The sequence below is a fragment of the Canis lupus genome, chromosome 30 (genome assembly GCF_048164855.1).
Source record: "Canis lupus baileyi chromosome 30, mCanLup2.hap1, whole genome shotgun sequence".
In the NCBI taxonomy this organism is placed as follows: Eukaryota; Metazoa; Chordata; class Mammalia; order Carnivora; family Canidae; genus Canis; species Canis lupus.
The window spans coordinates 24,385,458-24,403,885 of record NC_132867.1 but is presented as its reverse complement, the minus strand read 5'-3'; the positions used below and the strand labels follow the sequence as shown (position 1 = coordinate 24,403,885).

Here is an 18,428-nt window from a genome sequence, read left to right as displayed (position 1 = left end):
AGTTTGCTTGGGAGATTTACCATCAGTTACAGACTTGCCATCTAATTTACTTCAATAAGTCTTAGCATAATATTTTGTTGATTCCATGTATTTTTTGTACACACGTATCCTTACCTGTCACCCCAGGTGGCATCTGATTTTTTACTCTCTGACTTTGGTTTGGAAATGTTTGGAGAAAGGAATGTCATTAATACTTTGTAGAGGATTTGTGATCATAATATATCCTGCTAATAGAGTCTATTTAGCTCATAAATGAGCTACTATTTAGCCTCTGTAATTGTGGTTTTGTAAATATTCAGAATAAACATTCGTAAGTATTTATACCTTGAAAGAGTCTGCTAGTATTTCCACCAACATCTATTTTTTTTTTTTTTTTAGCAAGATCCTTTTTAACTGGGTACATAAATGCCCACTACAGACTATAATTTCTAGCCTTCTTGGCATTGGAAGAGAGGTGTATAACTTCTGGAAACTGACTTTAGAAGGAAAGGGTATACTGTCTGATGTGGGAAACAAAGGAAGAAGAAAAATTATTAAATGTCCTTACTACTTGCAGCCCACTAACAAATCCTTGAAACAGGTAGAGTGACCTTCCTCTAGAGATTCAGCTGCCTCCAAGTTGATACTTTGCTAAGGGCAAAAGATGACCTTACCCTGACCCCCAGATTCTGTAAGTCTACTTTAACATATAAAAATTCTTTTAGTTGGGCAGCCTCGGTGGCTTAGAGTTTTAGTGCCTGCCCACAGCCCAGGGTGTGATCCTGGAGACCTGGGATCACGTCCCACGTTGGGCTCCCTGCATGGAGCCTGCTTCTCCCTCTGCCTGTGCTCTGTCCCTCTCTCCCTCTCTCTGTCTCTCATGAGTAAATAAATGAAATCTTAAAAAAATTCTTTTAGCAATTTCCTTTTTCTCTATCACTCCTCCAAGATATGTGTTGGCAATCATCCCTAAAGCATATGACCCACCGATATTCATCTGGAGGGTCTCATGAATACGGTTTTATTAGATGGTAATAAATGACTCTTTCCTAACATTAGCTATTCCCCTCTAGGTTCTGGAAACCTTGCTTCTGAAATTCCTTAGAGACTTACCTTATCCCTAACCCCCTCCCAGCTTGAAAGTATATAATGACCCATTCCTCATGACCCCAGTGCATCTCTTTCTACCCATAGGTTCTGTCCCCATGCCTTAATAAAACCATCTTTCTACACCAAAGACATCTCAAGAATTCTTTCTTGGCTGTTGGCTTCAAACCGTAACGTCTTTTCCTACATCATTTTCTTTTTCCTCTGTATGTGGACTGCAGTACAAGTATTGTGTTCTGTTAACCCTCACCAAGCGGACTTGCAACCCATTCTACAGATAATCTGCCTTCCCAAAATGACCAAGCTTCCATGCCTGCCTTTTTCTGCCTACCATGAGTTCTACATAAGAATGAAACAAATACAGAGACTGTTCAAGTCACTGTGTTTTGTTTTCCTTTATGTCCTAGCTCATATTTCAACCAATAATGAATTTAGTGGGAAGATATAGGGGGCACCTGGGTGGCTCAGTGATTGAGTGTCTGCCTTCAGCTCAGGTCATGATCCCAGGGTCCTGGGATTGAGTCCTGCATCAGGCTCTCCACAGGGAGTCCTGCTTCTCCCTCTGCCTATTTCTGGCTTTCTTTGTCTCTGTCTCTCATGAGTTAACAAAATAAAATCTTAAAAAAATATGTAGGAAAATTCTAGACAAAAAATAGAAACAATGTGGTCTTGTCTCCTGGAACAGGAAGTAGGCTGCGCAAGGACAAAAATTGCTGCTGGAGTTGGTAACCTCTGATAAGTCACCATAAAAATGTCATGAGGGATACTTTCAAAGGCAGACCATATACCAACAGAGCTTCTTCTCTCAGCAAAAAATGGTTGAAAGCATGCAAGATCTTCTGTTTCTTGTTACTTTTAGTAATGCTCTACTGCAGAACTTAGATAATTTTTACAAGGTGTTTTTACCCTAAAGAGGCAGGAGATAATACTATACTATGGCCCTAAGATTTTCTCCATCTCCTCAGCCAGTCCAGCTGCTAGCATTGAATTAAAGATTTTTTCTTTTTCTCTTTCTTTCTTTCTTTTTTTTTTTTTTTTTTTTTTTTTTTTTTTTTTTTTTTTAGCAACTGTAGCCTATGGTTCCAGATGACCTTACTGCAAGATCTGTATTTGGAGCTCAATAATGCACTGCAAAAGGCTACCAGTGAAGAGCAGAGGTTGGGGCTGAAATCTAGCTTTGGCTCCATTCAACATGCACTGAGGTTGGCAACACAGAGGGGGAGTAGCTTTTACTTCTTACAAAGGCACTGTGTGTGTGAATACTGCAGCACCTAGGGGGACACTCTTTCTATGCTATCCATTCAGAATAGTGTATCATCTTTAACTCTCACTCTTGGCTTTGATGATGTTGTTAATGTTGACAAAAAGGGTTGGCTGAGTTTTGAGGTTAGTCAAAGTTTTTAAATGCAAAAAAAAAAGTTTCAGAGATCAATGTTTGATGTTGCTACTTGCACTTGGAACTTATTAGAAACAAGTAAACTGGAATTCTACTATGTATGTTGCAGGAACTGCATTGCAGAAATAAGTGAACCAACAAACCATAATTACCTAGATGGCAAAACCTGTGAAGCATATCCCACAGGAATCAGGTGATACTGTTGGGTAGCTCTCAAAGACATGATTGCCCTTTCCCATCACCATCCCAGATGCGACTTCAGAGTAAAATGAGCAAAGAAGATTCTGTGAAACAGCAACCCAGAACTGCCATATAAACTCACCCAGAGGAATTCCTTGAATGCCAGTGCAGAGACTTTTCACATTCATTCTTAATATGTATTAGCAATTGTTTGGAACAGAGAATAATTGTTTCCTATGCTTTCATTTTCCAAATGGAGCTATCATGGTAATTATCATGACTCTATTCTGATTTGTATTTTATGTGTAAGAGGATTTAGTTTGGATTTGGGTTAAAAACATTTGGAGATGATTGCTTATCAGGAAGACATTGTATAATTTACCTTGGTATAATAAGTAGATAGGTTCTGTGTTGCCATTATTGCATTACAGATCAGATTATTTTACTTGTGAGAAGAGGGATTCACATAACTATCCAGCTAAATACTATGTGCTCCCTTTCATTAGGTATGACCTGATGTCTTATTCTGATTAATGAGGTATTAGCAAAAATTATGTGGTCAATTCTAGATCATTTTCTTCAAATGATATGAGTTATTTTTCTTTTTCTCTTTTTGTTTCCCCACTGTGGACAAAAATCTATAATCATGGGAGAGTAGAAGATAAAAGGAAGTTTGGCTCCCCAATACGATCAAGCTGCTATGAAAGCCCTGGAATACCTGCCTAGTATATTGGGTGACAGATAAATATCTACAAGCCCCTAAATTTTGGGGGGGGTCTTAAGATTCATAATATTATATAAATCAGAAATAAAGTAGTTTGAAATTTTACTAAATTTGAAACCTTGCATAAAGATGAAATAGCCATTTTGAATAACAATTGTTTCCTGATAATTAGTTTTGCACTCTGGCTCACTTACTGTAGCAGAAGATGATTTATACCTAGCATGTGTCTGGCACAGAGCATTCACTCAATAAGTGTTTGTTGAGTGAATTCATTTAAAAATTTTCCATCTATTTATTATTCATAATTCATTCTTTCCAAAGACACGAATTATGCCTAGAGAAAGTTTTCTAATCTCCATAGAATTGCTAGAATTTTAATACTATTCTGGTGCCTTTATCAAAACACCAACATAGGAGCCAAATTGGCTTCACAAAGCCAAAATGAAATTAGCTTTTGACAGAGCAATTCCAAAATAAATTACCCCAAACAGGCTCTTTTATCCCTTGTAAGTGCAAAGCTCTGCTGTTAAGCAAATATGCTTCTGTGCTTGATAATAAAGTTGATGTGATCAGACTTTTTTTTTTTTTTTTTTTTTTTAAGATTTACTTCTCACTATGCTCAGTCAGGTTTGAGGCTCAGTTTCCATAACATCTTATTAACTACACTCATTTTGTGACTTTCTGCATACAGTGCCTCTCAGAAGCAGAAATAAAAGTATGCAGGAGTGGGGGGGTGTTGGCCTTGCAGAGACCAGCTAAGTGATGACTAGTTATCAAGGTAGAAACAAGTTTCATACATCAAGCATCCATTATTTGACTCTAATCATCTTACACTATTTTATAATATATTATGTGGTCTTATAGGAACTCCACATTATATTTTAAGCCATTCCAAAAGATACAGACTTGGCAGAAATGAAATAATAAATAGTATTCCAATTTTACCTTTCATCTTTATATTTTAATTTGATTAGTTTTAAAATAGCTTTAATAGAAATATATTCAGTTAGTTCTATTTAAATATGGACTATAACTATAACTGTATACTGGCAAGAAAGAGCTGACAAGATAAAAAAAATAAAAATTAAAGAACAAAACTGGATTAAATGTGGTAGATGTATAAATGCAAATGTTTCACCATGTATTGACACTGGGTTCCAGTTAGTCTTTGACTATATCTTTGTTTTTGTTTGTTTGTTTTTGAGGCAGGGGGGTGCAGAGAGGGAGAGTCTTAAGAGGCTCCACACTGGGTGTGGAGCCCCAGGCAGTGCTCGATTTTACAACCCTAAGATCGTGACCTGAGCCCAAATCAAGAGTCTGACACTCAAGCACCCCGTATTTGACTGTACTTTTTATGCACCATATATATGGATCTCTTCTATTAATTTTTCTTAGTGCTTTACTGAAGATAATTTTTTTCTTTTTCTTTTTTTTAAAGAGTTTATTCATTTATTTGAGAGAAAGCAAGATTGAGAAGGAGCGAGATTGAGAAGCAGACTCCTTGTTAAGTAGGGAGCCCAATGAGGGTCTGAAGCCCAATGAGGGGCTCAGACCCAGGACCCCAGGATCATGATCTGAACTGAAGGCAGATGCTTAACCGACTGAGCCACCCAGGTGCCCCTGAAGACAATTTCTGTTAAAATTTCTTTATATTCACTGTTTCTCTCTGCTGAGTCCATTGTTTATTCCCGAGGAGTGTTTGCTCATTTCTCCGTTAATGGCTAGAAGATGTAGCATGTCCCCTCAATGTCCTAGTAAAATAGCTGTTTTAGGGGAAGGTCATAGTCCATCTCTGCTGATGTACTGAAAGTGTGATGCTGTGTACATGTTCTGGGCCACTCCTTACCACTGTGTAGGTAGGACCAGTAGATTTCACAGAGCCTTTCAGGACTAGCGCCACTACCTTCCCCATCCCTCAGGTATAGACCTCTCAAGGCCTGGCAAATCTTTGCCAGTTATTACTGATAATTCTACCTTTTGGGGATTTTGAGATTAGCTCACTAAATCTGAGGCACATGCAGGTTCATAACCTGGCAAATGTCTGGAGTGGAAGACCTGTCTTACAGGCTAAAGGCTTCTCTAGTCTTTGTCTCCCTTGCTCTGCTTCCCAGCAGGGCAGGACTGAGACCATCCATCCACTGTGCTTTCAGAAGCGGTAAATCTGAGTTCATGTTTTCATGGTGAGCAGTCTACCACCTGTACCACACAGATCTACTTCCTAGATGGGTTTAGAGAATAGCTCCTGCATAGTTGGTGGGGGCTTCTTCCTGATGTTAAATTCAGAACAGGAAAGTTAATATAATGATCTATATAGATTCTAATGTTGCAACTGGCACTTATCCTCCTCTTCCTGAACTATTCATTCTAAATTTCCCTTAACCTCATAATCACCTCAGCGATCACTTTAGTAATTTTTGATGACTTACTCATCAGAATGAATGACGCCATTATTACAGAGGGATTTGAGTCTTTGGCAGTTATATTTGTTTTAGGATAGGGTTATTTTTCATGTCCTTTCATAGTTACAATGACTCAATAAAGAACTAAGAAGTGCTAGTGCTCGCATGGTTTCATACCCTTACCTGTCCCATCACCCCTACCTGTCCCATCACATAAAAACAACTCAACCATCATCTGTTGATTAGGGTCAATTACCCCTGACTACGTGGCAATTCCTTTTCAGACTGGCTATTCCCTGACCATAAGAAGTCCAAAGTATCCTAGAACAGTCATATTATACAGTTCATTGAGAACTTTCTCATATTTCCGGATAAGACTGTGTCTCTCTTTAGTGACCAAAAGCTCCAATCCTACACAACCTCAAATTACAGACACAGGAAGCACAAAATCACTTTAAAGATAAGAGGGATAATTGGGTGACTCCTGATTTTGCCCCATGGATCCCAGATGCATATCTGGGGAGTGACACATCCCGAGGAGAGACACAGTGCAAAGTCTCTGATTTAATATGTATATGGTACTCTGAAAAAAACATTTCCTTTCTGGAATTTTAATTCATGTGTTTCTCCTTGCTTCCACAATTATCTGATATTTCTAAACCATATTTTTAAAATATTTTTTCCCCATTTGCTACAGTGGTTTGCAGTTACCTTCTACATTCTACATGGAAACAGAAGTTGCTTCAGGCATATCCATTTATATAATGATTAGATTCTGGCAAAAACAAACAAACCAAAATATTAAAGTGTGAATCTTTGGGTAGATGTAAAATTGGAGGAGCTGATGTTGATATTACACATTTTATTAAAACATGTTTACATTGTTTGGAAGTTTTATATTTATATTACACATTCATTTTGTTTTATATTTTTATAAAAATATATGTTTTATATATATCACACCTTATTTTAATTTTTTGCAAATTTAAAACAAGACCAGAGCTTACCATTAGAACATTTTGCTGCATTTATTTATTTATTTATTTATTTATTTATTTATTTAATAAAGAATGTGGCCTCTAGAAGCTGGAAAAGCCAAGGAAGAGATTGTCTCCTAGAGCTTCTAGCAGGAACTCATGTCTGTCACAAGTTATGCATGAATGCATTCTTGTATGTATGTATAGAAATGGCAATTCATTAGGTGTCCTGAAAACTTCCCTAGCCCCTCTTTTACAAATGACACATGCAAATGGCTTGAGACTCATAAAGCAATAAACCTTCTATAAAAAAGTGATTTGGGGTATATTGTATTAGGCATACAGAAAGTCCTATGTGAAGACACTGAGATAGGAAACATCTTAGTAATTTTCAAGTACTAGAAAAACTCTTGTGAATGAAGCCATGAAAGTGAAAAGGAACATCCTAAGATAAGATTAAAAAGGTGGGTCTTAGTTTGTGGAAGTCATATCATCACATAATCACTGTTTTGATATTTTCCCTCAGTTATTGGAGACTTGTGGTACTGAATGAAAAATCAGAACTTCCAGTGTTCACTGTATCCAAAGCTATTATATGTGAAACGTTCATTGGCAGTTACACCCCTGCCATACATTAGCCAGATGATACAGAAGTAGGCAGTGCCTTCATATCTAAAACTTTTATATTGCAATTTTTAAATGTTTTTTGAGGAAGGGAAAAATCATTTGTATGAATATGTATTCTAAGTTGTATATATTTCTTATCATTCTAAAAATGTGAATTTGTGAAGCAAAATTTTGCTAGGTGTTAAATTTAGAAATTTAATATATTATTAAAATGCTGCTAACTAGTTCATGGACTTTAAAAGTAAAATAAAAAAAAAATAAATAAAAGTAAAATATATCTAACCATTAAAAGTTTTTAAAGAAAATTTCATTTTTGGCTAATTGTAATTATGTCTTTTCTCTTTTTCTCTTTTTTTGTCTAATTGTAATTAAAAGAAAAAGTTAAAATACTAAAAGAAAAATAAAAGTAATACGTTCCAACAAAGAACTCAGCGAGTTATATACCAGGAATAAAATACATTCTTGTTAGAAATAAAGCATATATAAGCCAAATAATCAACAATGTGAATTCCAATGGATTATTAAAAAATAAGACAAAAGATTATTTATTTATTACCTACCCCCACTCCCCACAAAGATGTCCATTCCCTAATCCCCAGAACCTGACACCATGTTACCTTACATGGCAAAGGGGACTTTAGAGTTGACTAAATCAAGGATCTTGGGATGGGGAAATTATTCTAGATTTTCTGTGTGGGTCCAATGTAATCATGAGGATCTTTTTAACAGGAAGTAAGAGAGCCAGAGACAGAAGATATGTGACAAAGGAAGCAGAGTGAAATGATGCACTTTGTATGGAAGAAGGGACCATGAGCTAAGAGAAGGAGGTTGTTTCTAGAAGCTGGAAAAGTCAAGGGAACAGATTCTCTCCTAGAGTTGCTGGAAGGGACTCATGCCTGTCAACACCTTGGTGTTGACCCCATGACACCCATTTTAGATTACTGACCTCCAGAACCATAATAGAATATATTTTTATATTTTTGTTGTTCTAAGCTACAAAATAGTTTGTTTCTGCAGCAGTAGGGCATTAATACAGCATTGCTTTAGCTTATTCTTTCCTAAAGTCATATTGCCCTGCTTAACCTTGCTATTTCAGAGAGATAGTAACCCCTGTGGGGAAGGAATGGTAGAGTAAGGAAAAGAGATGAAATAGCCTGGCTGGCTTTTCACAGCAAGGTGACAGCTGCCCCGGGGTTACTGAATCAGTAACTTCTGAGAGGGAGAAGCGTGTGGTAGTATATCTAGATGCTTCTTTCCTTCCCATATTGTTCTGATCATTCATCAGTTTTCCAGGTCTTTTGTACTGAAACTGTACTTCTCTTATGGATGTTCTCGACTGTTTAATTAGAAAGCTGTGTAGGGACGAACGAACATCAATATCTTTCATGATTCTTAACACAAAAATTGTCAGGCTACCATCTTTTATGAATTTAAATAAACTGTAACCAGATTTAGCAACACTGGAACAATAGAAACTTTGATGGAAACCAGAAATGTGAATACAAGTTACCATATTCCAAGAAGAATCATCTAAACGCAAAAGTTCTTTTTAGTGAAGTCATCTTATAGAGACAAATCTGTGTGAGTCTCATCTACTAGACAGCAGCAGCACAGCAGTAGGGCGCTGCAGATTGACCTATCCCATAGATTTAGGCTGTTTAAACAAATCAACCAAAAGGGCACCTGGGTGATGCAGTCGGTTAAGACTCTGACTCTTGGTTTCAGCTCAGGTCATGATGTTGGGGTCATGATATTGGGGTCATGTGAATGAGCTATGGGTCAAGCTATGTCCTCTTGCTCAGCACAGAGTCTACTTCACTTTTTCTCTCTCTTTTCTTCCTTTCCTTCTGCTCCTCTACTTGCCCCCACCCCACACACACTCTTGCTCACTTGCGTGCACTCTCTCTATCTTCCTCTAAAATAAGTAAATCTTAAAAACAACAACAAAAAATCAACTATGGTATAGCATGTGGTCTCCACAAAAACAAAATGAAAATAAAATAGCAAAATAGCATTAATCCTTGGGTAGAAATGTAAATAATGCAAGTAAGCCTAAAAATTGTGAACATAGATATATGCCCAATACTTTGTAACTTATTCCAAGTCCTAAATTAAAACCAACAGGAAAAGATTGCTGAATCTTAAAATGAAAGACTGGTTGCATTGTTTCTTTATAAAGTCTATGATCTTACTTTCCAGAAGCTGAGAAAGGTGGTAAGGTTTGATCCCCGCTCTTCAAAACAAAGTCTGAGCAGACACTAGAATCCTGAGGGCAGATTCCCCATAGACTTTAACAGGAGGCTGAATTAAGCTCAGGACAAAAAACTCAGAAGGAAACTATAGTGGTGATAACCTTCTTGGTGTCTTCCTCTGACAGAAAAAAAAATATTTTGAAATATTTTCTACATTTTTCCTTTTCTTCAAGAAGACTTTCAACAAAGCTGCAAAATGCAGTATGATTGTGTAAATGTAGGGCAGATAATTGCTTCATTTATTAAAAAAAATTATCTCTACCCTAAACTTCACTCACGCTAATATTCATAGTTGGTTCGCCAAGCATGACACTCCGCTCACACCCTGAAGAAATTTAAAAGAAGAAAACTTTAGAAAGCAAAATGTACTTTGGTAAAACTATTCAATCTGTTGAAGGATAATCATATATATGTTATATGACATCTGTAAGGTCATAAAGAATTTATTGTTTATATTCAAATCCTATATATTATATGATCTGTATAAGATTACTTAAGACTGGGCAGCCCGGGTGGCCCAGCAGTTTAGCGCTGCCTTCAGCCCAGGGTGTGATCCTGGAGACCTGGGATCGAGTCCCACGTCGGGCTCCCTGCATGGAGCCTGCTTCTCCCTCTGCCTGTGTCTCTGCCTCTCTCTCTGTGTCTCTCATGAATAAATAAATAAATAAAATCTTTAAAAAAATTATTTAAGACAAAAGCAGCACATAAGTCACATATTTTTATTTTAAAACATGAAATACACATAGTAGTATTAAAGGACAAATATTTGAAGCAATAGATGGCAGTATTGTTGCATTTTTTAATGTTATTAAGCTTTTGCTCACTTTTACTGCTCATCCAACAGCCTGCATTTCTTTCTAAGGTTTTATAGGTCAATGTATAAAGATATCAGAAACGTTAATTTGGAGAAAAAAAAAAGAGAGAGAGAGAGAGAAATGTTAATTTGAAGACTGCTTTTTTTTTTCTTTTTTTTTTCTTTTTTTTTTTTTACTAGACGACTTTGATTTGCATTTCTTCTCTGTATAAAGGAAGTTACCTGGAGAACGACAGGAGTGTGGAAGGAAAGGTTTCCATTCTTTTACATCTGGTCTTCAGAGCTAACCGACAAGGTCAGGAGGGTCGTGAAACTGGCAGTGAGCTGCTGTGGACTCGCCCTACTATCCTTCTTTCAGTTCACTGAGTTTGCAAAGGGTTTTCAAAACATGTCGTTTATAATATCTATTTAGCCTTTAAAATCTCTTTGATTCCCACATATGCTTTGATGCTGGAGTTAAATGAGATTTATCTATCTCACACGACTTGCTGTCTTCTGTCCAGAGATATTTTTAAAGAAAATTTTTCAATGAATGAACTAGATCTTATAAGGGAGAGAAAATTAAATGGTTTATCTTTGAACAGCACTAACAAGATGACTACAGGAGATATAGACAGAAAACTGTAATAATGAGGCTATCATAAAGCCAGCTAGACAGAGAGATAACAAAGGGGGAAATGAGTAATGGGTCATCCACTTAAAATTGTTTTCTAGAATTTCAGGGTGTAAATGGAACTACAGGCCCAGACATACTGAATTTAAAGCTTTTGCTGCTACAGGAGTAGCGTTTGATACCTAAGTAGGCAAAGAATATTTTTTGCTGCATCCATTGACTTCAGTCATACAAGATTTTTCTTGCAAGAGTGCTGGTTTTCAAAAAAGAAAAAAAAAAAAGCACTGACATATTTTACTTTACTTCCTTTTTTTCATAAAAAGGAATCAGCTACCAATTGGACTTAATAGCTCAAGTAAGAATGTACCCATTTAATCTTATCAATTTTTGTGTGGTTTTCAGTGACAAGAATGCTGTATTGAAGTGTCACACTTAAGTGATGTGTCATTCCTTTTTGAATCTTCAACATAATATGGCGGAATTTTGTCATGAACCACAAATAGCAACTAATGTAGGAGCAAGCCAGGTTTCTCTGTACACTTTATAGCAAAACCAGGACATGATAAAGAGTCTTTCTTTTGAAATCTCTGTATTTGACTAGATAACATAAAATGATCAGGATCAAAGTTCTTTCTGTGGTTTGACGGGGCTTTACCTTTTGTCTCCAATTCGATTACTCAACCTGCACAAATAATGACCGTTCATTTTCTTAGTGATAATGTTAAAAGGGTTTGTGATTTTCAATAAACCATTATACATACTACATAATTCTATCCCAGAAATCGCCTTTTAGGAGAGCTGGCCCACTTACTGCAAATCCCGTTGCCGTTTGTGAACAACTAGACGTAGTTTGAACAAGTCAAGAGCCTCAGGCAAATCCTGAATAAAAGTCGGACTACACAGGAAAAATTCTGGGGATCTGATGCAGGAACCTTCCTGCCACCTTGGGCAGCTTATCATCAGGAAAATGAATATGTTGAAATTATTAGTTTTAAGGATTCGATGGTCTTCCAAAGCATTGAATTAATGTTTAAAAGAACAGAGAAACAGGTAGGGAGATCATTTCACTTTTTTTCAAAATGTTGTCCTATAATGTAGAAAGAGTAAATAGAAGACTTTGCTTATTATTAATAGACAATGATAGGGAAATGATTTATAAAAGTCATAAGCAATTTTTAAAATTTATAAAAGTGATTTTTAAATTATGAAAACTAGTTTATAAAACTATTAAACTATATAAAATAGCCTTTTTATTAATAGTGAAATTGCTGAATCTGTCGTGAAATAATGTCAGGAGGGAAAGAAGGCATTCCTCAGCAAAGTTTCTTTCAAAATTATAGAAATGTAATATATAGCGACTTTAACAAAATCCTCCTAGACTCATTAGCTAGGCAAGATCACATGTCTGTTCCAAGCTAAAGAAATTAAGAAGAATGAAGACTGGTGCAGATATAGCGAGATTGGTTTCCCTGTGTGGGATATACAGCTGTGCTGGCAAAAGAGCAGTATAACAGAGGCGATGCAGTAAGCCTGGTTTAAGTGAGTATTTGTATCCGTGTTTTTTTCTTTACCTTGTTCCTTAGTGAGGCAGGCCCATTTTGAGGGCCATGAATCTGGCCAGTGAAGGGTGAGCAATCTTCCCTGGCCGGGCTTCAAGAGTTAGCATTCGACTGCAGAAGTCATGTCTGTGTTCAAGAGTCCACTTACTATCATGTAGAAATAGAGGGGTTCTTGCTACATTCTCATACTTAATTCTGCCTTCTATATCGAGCAGATCATCAGACAAACAGGATTTTTAGCTTTTGAGCATTAGAGCTGCTATCCTAAATTATACCAGGAAAAATTCTCTCAACAATGTTTTTTTTAAAAGAATTTATTTATTTATTTATTTATTTATTTATTTATTTATTTAACAGAGATAGAGAGAGAGAGAGAGAGAGAGCAAGCAGGGGGAGTAGCAGGCAGAGGGAGAGGGAGAAGCAGGCTTCCCACTGAGCAGGGAGCCCAATGTGAAGCTAGATCCCAGGACTCCCATATGATGACCTGAGCCAATGGCAGATGCTTCACCAACTGAGCCACCCAGGTGCCCCTCTTCCATGTTTTAAGATACAAATTCACAACTACAATACAACGAAGTTCTAGAGATCTAATGCACTGTATAAGGATTATAGTCAATAATACTGTATAATATAGCTCAAAATTGACAGACTAGTCTCAATCGTTCTCACAATAGATACATAGATGATAGATGGATAGATGGATAGATAGATAGATAATTATGTGACATGATAGAAGTTTTAGCTAAAGTTGTGATAGTAATTATAATATAAATATATCCAATCAAGACATTGTATACCTTAAGCTTACTCAGTATTTTATGTAAATTTTAGCTCTATAAAATAAATGCTTACTCAACTGTGCTGCTGTTTGCCATGCAAATATTTATTTATCAGGGGGCTTATTAAAACATTTTAAATATGCAAAAAGTATACATTTGAAGAATATCTTAAAGAGTACTAGGGGAAAAACACTTTTTTTTTTCCATCTAACCAGCTTAAGAAATAAATTTGAAAACCATGTTATGGCTCTCACTGATATGTTCTCAAGTTTTTCTTTCAGAATTAACCAAAACTCAATACTTCAATGTTCTGTTCAATATTTTCCTTTCCATATGTTATTTTACAGTAATTACATGTGCAGGTAAAATATATTTAGTGATTTGTTTTCTTGGTCTTTGAACATTAATTTACTACACAGTAAATCTTAAAGATTTTTAGTACTATGTAGTATTTTAGTATATATGCATAATGCTACATGTATATTTGTATATATATACACATATAATATATGTATGATAATATAATATATGTTATACTATGTATATACACACACAGACACATACAGTAGACTCATTTCCCTGTCAGTGAACATGTGAGTCATTTCTGGGTTTTTGATATTGTGAATGATGATGTCATAAAGATTATCAATGGGGTTCTTGGCAGAAAAATGCAGATTTTAGACTATACTTACGAGTGTAATTGCTAGGTCATGGGATAAATGTATATTCAACTTTAGTAGATTATTCCAAATTTTTCTTTAATGTATTTATAAAACTTTTACTTTGAGCAATTCATGAGTTCTGGTTGCTTCAAATATTTCCAAATTTCATTATTGTCAGATTTTAATTTTTGCTAAACCTACTGGTAAAAAATAAAATCTTAATTTTTAGTGTTTTAATTCGTATTGCTTTGCCTGATGAAGCTGAACATCTAGTACTAGATTTGTTGCCTATTTGTTTGAACTCTGTGAAATGCTTTTTTTATATTCTGCATCCATTTTTCTTTTGCAGTGTTTGTATTTATCTTATTGTTGGTTGAATGTCTTATAGGGCCACCTGGGTGGCTCAGTTGGTTAAGCATCTGATTTTTTATCTCAGCTCAGGTCTTGATCTTGGGGTCACACATTCAAGCCCTTTGTTGGGCTCCACACTGGGCATGGAGCCTATTGTTTTTATTTTTTTTTTATTATATAGATTTGCATTTAGCTTCAGTCAATAAATTCCTTCACGTTTTCTGTATTGTTTATGACATTACTGACATAACTCTCTTCTGAAGATCATAAAGATATTCTCTTGAGTTCCATTGTAAAAGATACTTTCACATTTAATATTTAATCCAATTGGACTTGATTTTTGTGTGTGTGTGTGTTGGTGAAAAGTAGGCATTCTTTTTCTTTCAGAAAATGGGAAACTGTTGAAAATCATCAGTCTTTTCCATACTGATGGACAGCTCCACCTCCACTGCAATCATACCTGAAGTTTCCACGTACAGAAGATCTGCCGTCAGCCTTTCAATGATATACCACTGGATTATTTTCAACAATATCAATATATTTTCCTGCTTGTAATACTCTAATAAATACTCTTTTTAAAAATTTTATGTTAGAGATATTTTTACCTATAAATCACAATTGTTTCTCCCTATTCTACTTTCTGTAATACCTGAAAAAAATCTGCAAATTTATTGCTATTTGTTCCTTAAATTCTTGGAAGTATTTACAAGTAAAAGTAATTGGATCTAAAGTTTGTTGGCACCCCCTGTTTTTCATTTTAAATTTGAGATATAATTTGCTTATAATAAAATTCACCTCTTTTTAGTGTGATTGAGGGAAACCTTCTATATCTGGTTTATTGAGAGTTTTTATAATAAATGGATATTAAATTTTGCCAAGCGTCTGTGCATCTATTGAGATGATTGATTGATCATAGTTTTTTCTTTTCTTATGTTTCAGCCTATTGATATGGGATATAACATTGCTTGGATGGCAAAATTTGCAGTAATCTTGTTTTCCTGGGATAAATTACAATTGGACACAATGTTTGTCTTCTCTATAGAGCCCTGCATTTGATTTGCTCATATTTAATTTATAATTTTTGCATTTATGTTCATAACTAAACTCTTAGTTTTTGTTTGTTTATTTTTTGCTTGTCTGTTGCTTTACAATATGTTTATCTGGTCTGTGGATGAGTTTAGCTACATGTGAGTTGGAAAGTGTTTCTCGACCTCTTATTTTCTAATAGTTTTTTTTCTAATAATTTTTATAAATGGTATTATTTACTCCTAAAATATTTGGAGAAAGAAAACAATAAAGCTATTCAAGGCTGAATTCGCCTTCAGGGCATAAGGCTTTCAATTTTCAAAAAAACAAATACAGGATGATTTATCTACTTCTTGAGTGACCTTCCATAGTTTTTTTGTTTTTTGTTTTTTTGCTTTTTTTTCCCATGGCATTTGTACATTTTATCTAAGTTGTTTAAGGAGAGAAGCTTTTGAAGTACAGATTTAATTTCTTTAATGGGTGAGAATATGCAGGTCTCCTACAGGTTTTTTTGTTTTTTTGTTTTTTTACAGTTATAGGAAGTTTGTGTCCCTGAATTTTTTATTCCATCTATATTTTCACATTTATTGGTATAAATACGTTTATAATTGTAATCACATGTTTTTAATATCTCTAGTGCTTAATCTTAGTGTATTTTTTTTCCTGGATTAAACTTTCTAGTTACAATTTTGTTCCTTATGTTTTGTTTTGTCTTGTTTCATTAATATATGTTCTTATCTCTATTATTTCCCTTCTACTTTTTATGGGTTTCTATTGCATCAGATTTTGTCAAACTTCATATTTTAATTCTTGAACCATTCATTTATAGAATTCTTTCCTTTCTTTTTTTTTATTTTCTGACAGAATCTTTTAATATAAAACAAAGATAAAACACATCTCAGCCCTGCAACCTGCCAGCATGCCTTGGTTTTCACAAGATGCCCGCTAGACCTTAAGACTTAGTAGGAGAGTCTTTAAGGAGCACTTGGTTGGGAGAAATAGAAAAAAGAGATTTCAGGTAAGCCTGGGCAAGCCCAGAAGCTGAGCTACATCCCTGAACACTAGAGCAGTCCTTGTCTCTTCAGGTCCTCATTGGGCTTCTTATTCACCACGTTCCCGCTGGAGTCTTCATAGTCTTCCTCGGTGTCAGGCTGCCATCGCTCTGATGCCTTCTGCAGTTTCAGCTTGGCCCACAAGGAGACAGCATCTTCGATCTGTATCACGTTAGCCAAGTGGGCAGTGTTTGGGATGCCCAAACACCTCATGCCATGGGCATGACGCCACTCAACAAAGTGCCGCTGGAAGGCCTTGGGACCTCGGTACGTGTAATCTCCACAAATCTCACAGTTATAGTTGATGTTTAGACCATGAAGCTACAGCCAGTAGGGAAATAGGTTTGCCATCCCAGCCGAGGGGCAAGTTTTTGGGGTTGTAAAAGATCTCATTCTCCTCATCTTCACTTTCACTCTCACTGATCTTCTCTTCCTCTTCTTCTTCTCGTTCCTCCTCTGTCCTCACCTGCTTGAGTTGTACATTTTCATGCATGAGATGCAGCTGTTCCCCAAGAATCTCTACATATTCATAGAGCTGGGCTTCTAGGAAGGCAATGTCTTTGTTCCTCTCAGTATCTCCCTTGGTGCCTTTTGACTTGGCATTTTTGGCAAACAGGGAGGTGTCAAGTGACTCCAGGGACTTTCCTTTGGTGCTGAAGAGCCTCTGGGCTGGCTCTTCTAGGGTCCCACCACTCTTCAAGCCTAGAGCTAAGAGTGCAGATTTCAATCTGTCCAGACCCAGGGAGGCCAACTCCTCCCAAGAAGAGAATGCAGACAGGTCAAGATGGGCTCCAGCATGGGTCAGGGCACTGCGTGTCTTTTCAGCCATCCAGGAAAGGTACCATTCTCCCACTTCTTCTCAAATTCATTCTGAATCTTCCCAAAAAGTTCATTCTGATCGTGGAGGGGCTTGACTCAATCTGTGTAATCTTGAAGGTACTCAAGCAGCATCTCTAGGTATCTCTTATAGTCAGCATTTTCCTCTCTTTAGAAATGTCAAATAACTGGTCAAAGATGGACAGGTAGGTAATATAATCCAGTTTCTCTGAGGCCTTGAGATTAATGTATTTGAGGTAACAGTCATGGAAGTTGAGATAACGACCATATCTCTCTTCATCTGTGAACTCCACCAAGTTTTGTGCCTCCTCACTTGGATTCTCTCTAGCCTTCAGAAGCTTCTCAAATTCCACTGACATTGGCACACAGATCTCGTTTGGGTGTTTCCGATGGAATTCTTTTATTTTCTTGAGTCTATTATAAAATTCAGAAAATTCACTGGGTCCTGAAATGGCATTGAGTTCCTCCTTTCGTAACCCATCCTTATCATCATGCACATACCGCAGGTTCCCACTCACTTCCATATACCTATCCTGCATGGCCCGTGTGCGGTGGTCAGAATTGATCTGGTCCCGGAGCGTGGACTTACTTCTTAGTGAGCATCTCTTTGGCCACGACGTCCATGAGCCGTTCCTTCACCTCATGGTACCGCCGCTGCTGCTCCAGGATCATCTCCATGTTTCCTCCTCCGCGGGTTCGGACCCCCGACCAAGTCTTTCTTTTCTAATGCATCAGATGAGGCTGCAATATTCCTAAAGCACTGCTAACATGCATTCCACAAGTTTTGATTTACTGTATTTAATTATAATTCAAGTGAAGATAAATTTCGTGTTTCTTTGTAACTTCTTTCTCCACCAGTAGATTAGAGTTTTATTACTTAACTTCTAGATATATATAACTTATTCTGCTCTTGTCAGAGAACATAAACAAATAATCACAGCCCTTCAAAATTAATTGATCTTGTCCTATTTTATGATCAATTAATTATAATTTACCAATTAATTTTGGTAAATGTTTCTTGTCAGCACAAAGTAATGCGTATTTTTTCTTAGGTGCAATTTTCCATAAAATTTATTTAAATTGGTTTTGTTAAA

General features: G+C 36.2%; 1 pseudogene; it reads right to left on the bottom strand.

Annotated features, from left to right (window-relative positions):
* Positions 1-16,295: 16,295 nt before the first annotated feature.
* Positions 16,296-18,037, bottom strand: LOC140621297 (splicing factor 3A subunit 3 pseudogene; annotated as a pseudogene).
* Positions 18,038-18,428: the final 391 nt, after the last annotated feature.